Here is a 7,481-nt window from a genome sequence, read left to right as displayed (position 1 = left end):
TGGAAGAGCTTGACAAGAGTCTTGCTTGCGTCCATTTGTCTTTTACGAAGAGCATTCTGTCTGTAAATGTAGTTCAGGCATATCCTACCTCATGTCATGCCCAAGTGACTAGCTTGCCACAATTGAAACCAAATGGCTTCATTTGATGTTCATCATCTTCCAAGTTGAATGGGTTACTGCCAGGTGTTGGCTGACATTTCTCAATGTTGAAAAGTCGCAAATCAATAAAAAAAAAAAAAAAGCCATATTTTGTAAGTCTCTGAGATTTCTGAAAGCCATTTACTTACAGCATATCTGAACAAGCAAGTGTTGCTTTTATATAGCTATTCATAATCTATTCAACATAAGATGTATTTTTCTGTGATAATCTAGACTAGCATATAACATAATCATGTGTAGGATTATCTGAGTATTAACTTGTATTTCTTAAATATTCTAAACAGAATTTCAATAGCAGTTTTAAAAGGACTTGAACTAAAGAATGTGCTGTCAAATGAGTTACAAAGGTCCAATGCCTTATGCAAATGTTAAAACTTTTATACATAATATGTTTTAACAAAAATAACCTTACATTTTTTATCAACATACAAAGATTTGTAGCAATGCAAACCTTAAACCTCTATCAATATATGATAATCCATATGAATGTAAACAAAATAACCTTATTTGGGAAGAGCAATAGCTCTCAGTTGAAGAGTAGACTCAATAATCTACCATTTTATTCCATACTTTCTATGACATTTCTATATTGCCTCATCTTTCTTCTCAACCCCCTCTCTATTACCTAAGGGGGGGGCAGAGAAAATAAAAAAGTAATCTTTGGGTCTAAGTTCCTAAACTTTACTTTACCCCTGCCTAATAACTGTTTGCAACCAGCCCCTTCATCACAACAAATATACATAACTCAATGAATAACCTAAAAACCATCTATTTCATCTTTTGGAAATGAGACAAAATATTAATTTTAAATTGCTTCTTGCTGTTTAGGGGCAATGACATCTTTTGAGGACCCTAAAAAATTTGCCATATTGTTCAAGTCCTGGGAAAACATTTGTTGTCCAGTCTCTGTGTGCTGAGAAAATTCAGGCTTAAGTGAAGTCCTGACTGGATCAGTTTGTAAAGCTGGAAAAACTGAAGTAAGCTGGAGCCTTATTAGTTGTTTTAACAGAGGGTTTAGCATAATATATTACCAGTCTGTTTGGTTCTTCTGATTTCCTCCTTTCTGTATGTAGCCAGGATCTTCAGGGAGCCTTCCCCAGTAAAATCTGATCCTTATTATTTTGGATAGAATCCAAATCTTTTTCTTTTCTTGACATAAACATAAAGTCTCTTTTCCAACACAATATATCTTTTGTCCAGAAATTTGAAGTGACCATAACTATAGATTAATCCAATATAGCAACCCCTTTTCTATCTAGGTCTGCTCTATTTTGACTTCTTTCAAAGAGGATGTTCAATATCACTATTAAAACTGACAATATAACTATTTACATATTGATAAATCAAAACATGACTGTATGGAATCCAAACATCCTCCTCTACAGTGATATATATTTACTATCATTTATTGAAACAGGTTTTCTCTGTGTAGTTCATGCCATCTTAGATTTGCCGTGTAGATCAAGCTGTCCTTGAGCTCAAAAGGAACCTGTATAGCTCTGTCTTTGTCTCCCTAGTACTGGCATCAAAGGCATAAGTTTATTTAGCAACTATGTAACATTGAAAACATTTGTATTAATTTTAATCTCCTTTTCTGTTTTCTGCAGATTACTCTTTCTGTATGTATCTTTTTTCCATTTTTCTCTTTTAATTTAACATTCTGCCCTGAATTTAACTTTATTTAAACTCCTTTCCATCTTAATGCCCAAACATACCACATGTCTCCTGGAGAAAAGGCTTTCCTTCTTCTTTCCACAGTTCTTTTCTCTCTCCTAGGAAATCCTACTTTCTATTTTCTTCCCAGCTAATTGGCCATCGGAGTTTTATTAAAACCAATCAGAAAATGCCCTAGGTAGGTGAAGAAGGATAGAGACACAATTTCACACAGTATACCCCCAACATCTGGTGCATTATGGCACTGGCAGGGCTTCATTTAAGACATAGTCTCCCCATACCAGATTTCACTGGCTGGTGCTCATCTCAGGCTGGTTTCCATCTAGATCCCATGGCTAGGCTAGTCTGATGACTCTCTTAGGTTCATTCCTCACCCAGACCATCTTAGTGGTCTTATATAAGGGCTAACTTTCACCCAGGACCACAGTCCCAGGCAGACTGGTGGTCATCTCAGGCTAGCTCCCTTTCCAGCCCCATGGTACAGACTATGGTCTTCTCAGGTTCTCATATTTCCCCCCACAAAGTGTTAAGCTACTAATTATTCAGATATTCACAGGTCAGAACCCTGAGTATCGAGATAGTCTCTTTCCTCTCGACCACCTACTTATACACATGTGACACAGCAGCCAGACTTGCAGAGCCTCTATAGACAAGAATGACTCTATGGGCATGTGTTGTCTTTAACAAATAGTCTATCAGTTTGTAGAGTGCAACCAATAGCCTTGGACAAAACTGATTAGCTGAAATTTAAAGTCTCATTTGGTGATGAAAGATGTCCAGTTGAGGTTCTGTTTCCAATGTTATTTAATGATTTTATTTAGATTGCCTTCATATATATACATATTTTAGGAAGCTCCTATTGTAGGTTTCCTGTGCCAATACAACTCTAACCATTTTGAGTTCAAGTCTACTAAGAAAAAGTTACTTTGTATCTAATTTCCAGATACATTTGGTTATATATTTCTGGATTTGAACTCCTAAATGTTCTTTGAACCAATTTTTGTTGTAATACACTTCAAGTATTGCTACTTCCAACTTCACTGGGATTAAAGGGTAGAGAGAATTTCTAGAGAAACTCTTGAGGAATTGATGGATAATGGAAGAGTAAAATGTTAGGGCAAATGATCATATAGTACTACATTTAGATAACAGGATTAATTATTTTATATTTTATTTTAATTATTAAAATTAAATACTTTAAGACTTTTAAAATATAAAATCAGATAATAGGAACTCTCAGTAGCCCAGTAGCAATGCAAAATGTACTTAATGGACCAACCCAAAAACATTACCAGGAAAATCACTGGACAGAACTATCTGGTGCCCTTTGGACTGAATGAGTTAGCTATATTTCACCAAGATGTCCAGTACACAATATAAAGTGGAAAAGCAATGATCAGGCTCTACTTACAGATCTTAGATTTGGGGCTCATACCCATGATGAGTCTCATTCAAACGTGTGCAATTTGTAGAAATAGAATGCAAATCCCCTACAATCCATAGATATCTTTATTCCAAGTTGATAATTCTTTACAGAGTAAAATGTTTCTTTTTTTTCATATTTTACTTTTATGTGTAGAGATACTTTAGCTGAATACATGTGTTCCACTGTGTGCAGTGCAGGCTAAGGCCAGAGGAGGGCATCAGATCCCTAAGAACTAGAATTAAAAACAATCATGAGCTGCCATGTGGGCATTTGGAGTTAACCCTGGGTCTTCTAGAAGAACAGACAGTGCTCTTAAACTAAGAATTCCAGCGCCATGTTTTAATCTTAAATTATGTTTTTCTAATCAAAGTCTTCAAATCAGAATTTAGGGTACTGTAAGATATTGGTTCACTGAATTGATGCAGGAGACAGTTTCCTGAAGAGAGCATCAATGGCTCAGGCACAAAGATCAACAATTGATAAATGGGATCTCATGAAACTGCAAAGCTTTTGTAAGGCCAAGGATGCTGTCAATAAAACAAATCACCAGCCTACAGGTTGGAAAAAGATCTTTACCAACCCTACATCTGACTGAAGGCTAATGTCCAAAATTTACCAAGAACTTAAGAAGTTAGACACCAACAACCCAAATAATCTAATTTTGAAAATTAAAAAAAACAAACAACCAAAAAAAGAAACCCAGAGAATTCTCAACAGAGGAATCTCAAATGGAGATGCAAATCAAAATAACTCTGAGGTTCCATCTTATACCCCAGTGATGGTTTAAATATGGTTGGCCCAGAGAGTAGCACTATTAGGAAGTGTGACCTTCTTGAAGTAGTTGAGCCCTTGATGGAGAAAGTGTGTTCCTGTGGGAGTGGGTTTTTGAGACCCTCCTCCTAGGCATGTAGGAGATAGTCTGCTCCTGGTTTCCTTTGGATGAAGATGTAGAACTCTCAGTTTCTTCACTGCCATGGGAGAAATAGTTCTACCTCAAAAGCCAGCTATACCACTATTGGGCAAAAGATGCTCCACTATCCCACAAAGACACACAACTACGTTCATAGCAGTTTTATTTATAATAGCTAGAAACTGGAAACAAGCTAGATGTTCCTCAACTGAAGAAAAAGTGGTACACAATAGAATACTATTTATCTATTAGAAACAAAGACATTGTGGATTTTGTGGGTCAATGGATGAAACTTGAGAATATTAACCTGAGTGAGGTAATCCAGACCCAAAATGACATTCAGGGTATATAATTATTTACAAGTAGATATTAGCCATATAATATAGGCACCAGGCTATACTCCACAGACTCAAAAAAGTTAAACAAGAAGGAAGGCCCAAGAAAGGAAGCTTGAGTCTCACACAGAAGAGAGAATAAAATAGTCATAAGAGATAGATGAATGGGGGAATGTAGAAAGGGGGAAGGATAGGGAGGGGAATAAGGCAAGATTCAGGATCAGATATGGGGAAGGACAGAAGTGGCTAGATTGACATGAAAATCTGCAACTGATGAGGGTGGGTATATGGGGGCATCTTCAGGATGAGACAGAGACTTGGAATAAGGTATGTGCCCAATAATTAATGGGGGTGAACTTAGCTGTTACTCTCTACATTGAGATATTGAACTGGAAGAGGCCACCTCCTGTAGCCTGGCAGGAACCCCAGTGATGTGATAGATATACCAAACCAACTATGAAACATTCAACCCAAAATTATTCCTATCTACAAAAAATGCAGGCACGGGGGATAGATCAGAGACTAATGGAATGGACAACCAAAGTGAATTAACCTGGATCCTTGTGACTCTAAGAGTCTGAACCACCAACCAAAGAACATACAGGACCCAGACCTAGACCTCCAGACACATATGCAGCATATGTGTAGGTTGGTCTTCATGGGGGTTCTGAACAACTGGAGCAGGGGTTATCCCAAAAGCCCGCACGTGAGGGGCGGGGTATGTTCTTCTATCTGGGCTGCCTTGTCTTGTCTCAGTGGGAGAGGAACAGCCTAGCATCCCACAGACTTGAAGTGGAAGGGGGCAGGGATATTTAGGAAGTCCTCAGAAGAGAAAGAGATGAGGGAAGAATTGTGGTAGTAGGTGACCTGGAGGGAGTCAGTGATTGGGCATTAAAGTAAGTAAAAATTCAATAAATTAATTAAATTTTTAAAAGATATTGGTTCACATGAATAAATTATCAAAGAACTGGACAGAAATCTCATGCATTTGAAAAGGTAATGATAACAGTTCTGGGGAGGCTAATGAAAGAGGACCATGAATTCATGGCCAGGTTCAGCTACATAAAGAGACACTAACTTAATGAAAATAATGGCAAAAAAAAACCCACAAAAACAAAAACCAAGTTAATTGATTCCTGTTCAACACAGCCTTCATTTACCTCGTCACAGATTTACTACAGGAATTGAAAGTCACAAGATGTCTGATTATCTTATCTATGCTAAACATCTTTGTTTATTTTTATAACATTATTAGTTTGGAATGAGGATATAACCCAGGTTTATCCTTAATAATATTTCTATCATTGTTTTATAGGTTAATTTTTTTCTATCCATTTATTATTTTACCTTATATGTGCTGTCAGTGGCAGCAGGTTCGGAGACTTATCTCCCTGGTGTTACTACCAACAGTCTAGTTATTTCTCTTTTTACAGATCTACACTCAGGCAAAACCAGGACCCTGTTAGCACAGAAAAGAATGTCATTATCTGTTGAGATGAAGCAGAGTTGACGTTTATTAAAAGACATTTTTAACACATATCTGAAGCACAGGTCATAATACAAAGAGATGCTCAAGGAGAGAATAAGACACATCCAAGTGTGACTGTGGGTTTCTCAAGGGAGAGTTGCCCCTGGTTGCCTTTACAATAGGTACATATAGAATTTTCTTAGGTCTCTAGCTACATCTCTAATAGTAGCTAAGAGCCCCTTGTCCTTTTCAACAATGCTCAAATAGTGTATTTTGTAAGGGTAACATGTTCTGAAAAGGTTGTTAAAATTGATATAAAGGTAGAGAAGTGTCAAAATGGATAGTTGCAAGTCATTCTGGGGTTAGGTCAGCATAGATGGCTTTAGAAATCTGAGTAGTGTTAGAACTCAATATTTCATGTCATTCTGGCCTCAAGTGGGCACAAATGGCTTTAGGAGGTGGCACAGAGTCGCTCTAGGCAACTTTTCTTATAAGTCATCTTTGAGGTTTCCTGGCTCTGTGATTGTCAGCCTGAAAATCAAGCTCAAGTCCCATGTTCCCTTTGATTTTCTATATTTTATCCTGCCTCACATATTGTTTTAGAGATCATCAAAAATACAAAGATGGATAAAAATAAGCTTCTTATCAGGAAGGTCATTCTGTACCAGAGGAGATGAAGAAGCCACAAAGCTGTCTGTGATCCACAACTCACCCAAAGCAGAGATGAGGAGCAATAGATTTTACCCATAATAAAAGAGAAATGATTCATAGAAAACATATGCAAGGCTCTGTTGAAAGATTGGAAGATATGAAAGTACCCAATCAATTCAGTTTCTGAAAACTTAATGTAAATTTGATGTTACCAGTGAGGACATTCAAAAAGAAGAGGACCATAACCACCTCCAACCACAGAATCTTAGAATGAAGAGCTAAACTGACTTAAGAGAGAGGTTGTCATATCTTCCTGCAATTCTCCTACTTCTTTGCAGGGAGGTAGAAACTTGTAATTAAAAGACACTCTGAACAATGCAGTGATAATCAAGGTTGTTGGGTGGGGCTAGTTCTAGGAGGTAGAGGAAGAAGCAAAATTAATAACTCAGTGTCTCTGTTCCAGACAGAATACATGACAAGAGGCCAGAGAACACATATTACAGGCACAATTTTATCTAGTAGGTCTTCAATATTATAAAACACTGTCATTGAGGACCCAGTCACAGGTATTGCATATGGCATGCATCCTGGTGAGGTGAATTTGTTCTTTCACACCAAACTCAGACTATCTGCCTTGATACCTGGATATTCATGTCCTCAGAGAATGACTTCTCGTTGGAAGACAATGGAAACAAATGTGCTCATGGACGATGTAGGGAATTAGGATAACTTTGGCCTCATAAAATAAATTGGGCAATGTTCCTTCTATTTCTACTTCATGGAATAATATGAGGAGTATTAGCATAAACTTCTCCCAAAGTCTGGTAGAATTCTGCACTAAAACCATCTAGCCCTGAG

The 7,481-nt window shown here is 37.3% G+C and overlaps 1 non-coding gene across 1 annotated transcript; it reads right to left on the bottom strand.

The window, feature by feature from the left end:
* Positions 1-2,355: 2,355 nt before the first annotated feature.
* LOC117709720 (small nucleolar RNA SNORA17) lies at positions 2,356-2,487 on the bottom strand. Its single transcript, XR_004606960.1, has one exon. It is a non-coding gene; the product is annotated as a small nucleolar RNA SNORA17 (small nucleolar RNA).
* Between the last annotated feature and the right edge of the window lie 4,994 nt (positions 2,488-7,481).

Source organism: Arvicanthis niloticus, chromosome 5 (assembly GCF_011762505.2).
Source record: "Arvicanthis niloticus isolate mArvNil1 chromosome 5, mArvNil1.pat.X, whole genome shotgun sequence".
In the NCBI taxonomy this organism is placed as follows: domain Eukaryota; kingdom Metazoa; phylum Chordata; class Mammalia; order Rodentia; family Muridae; genus Arvicanthis; species Arvicanthis niloticus.
This window is presented reverse-complemented; position numbering and strand designations above follow the sequence as displayed.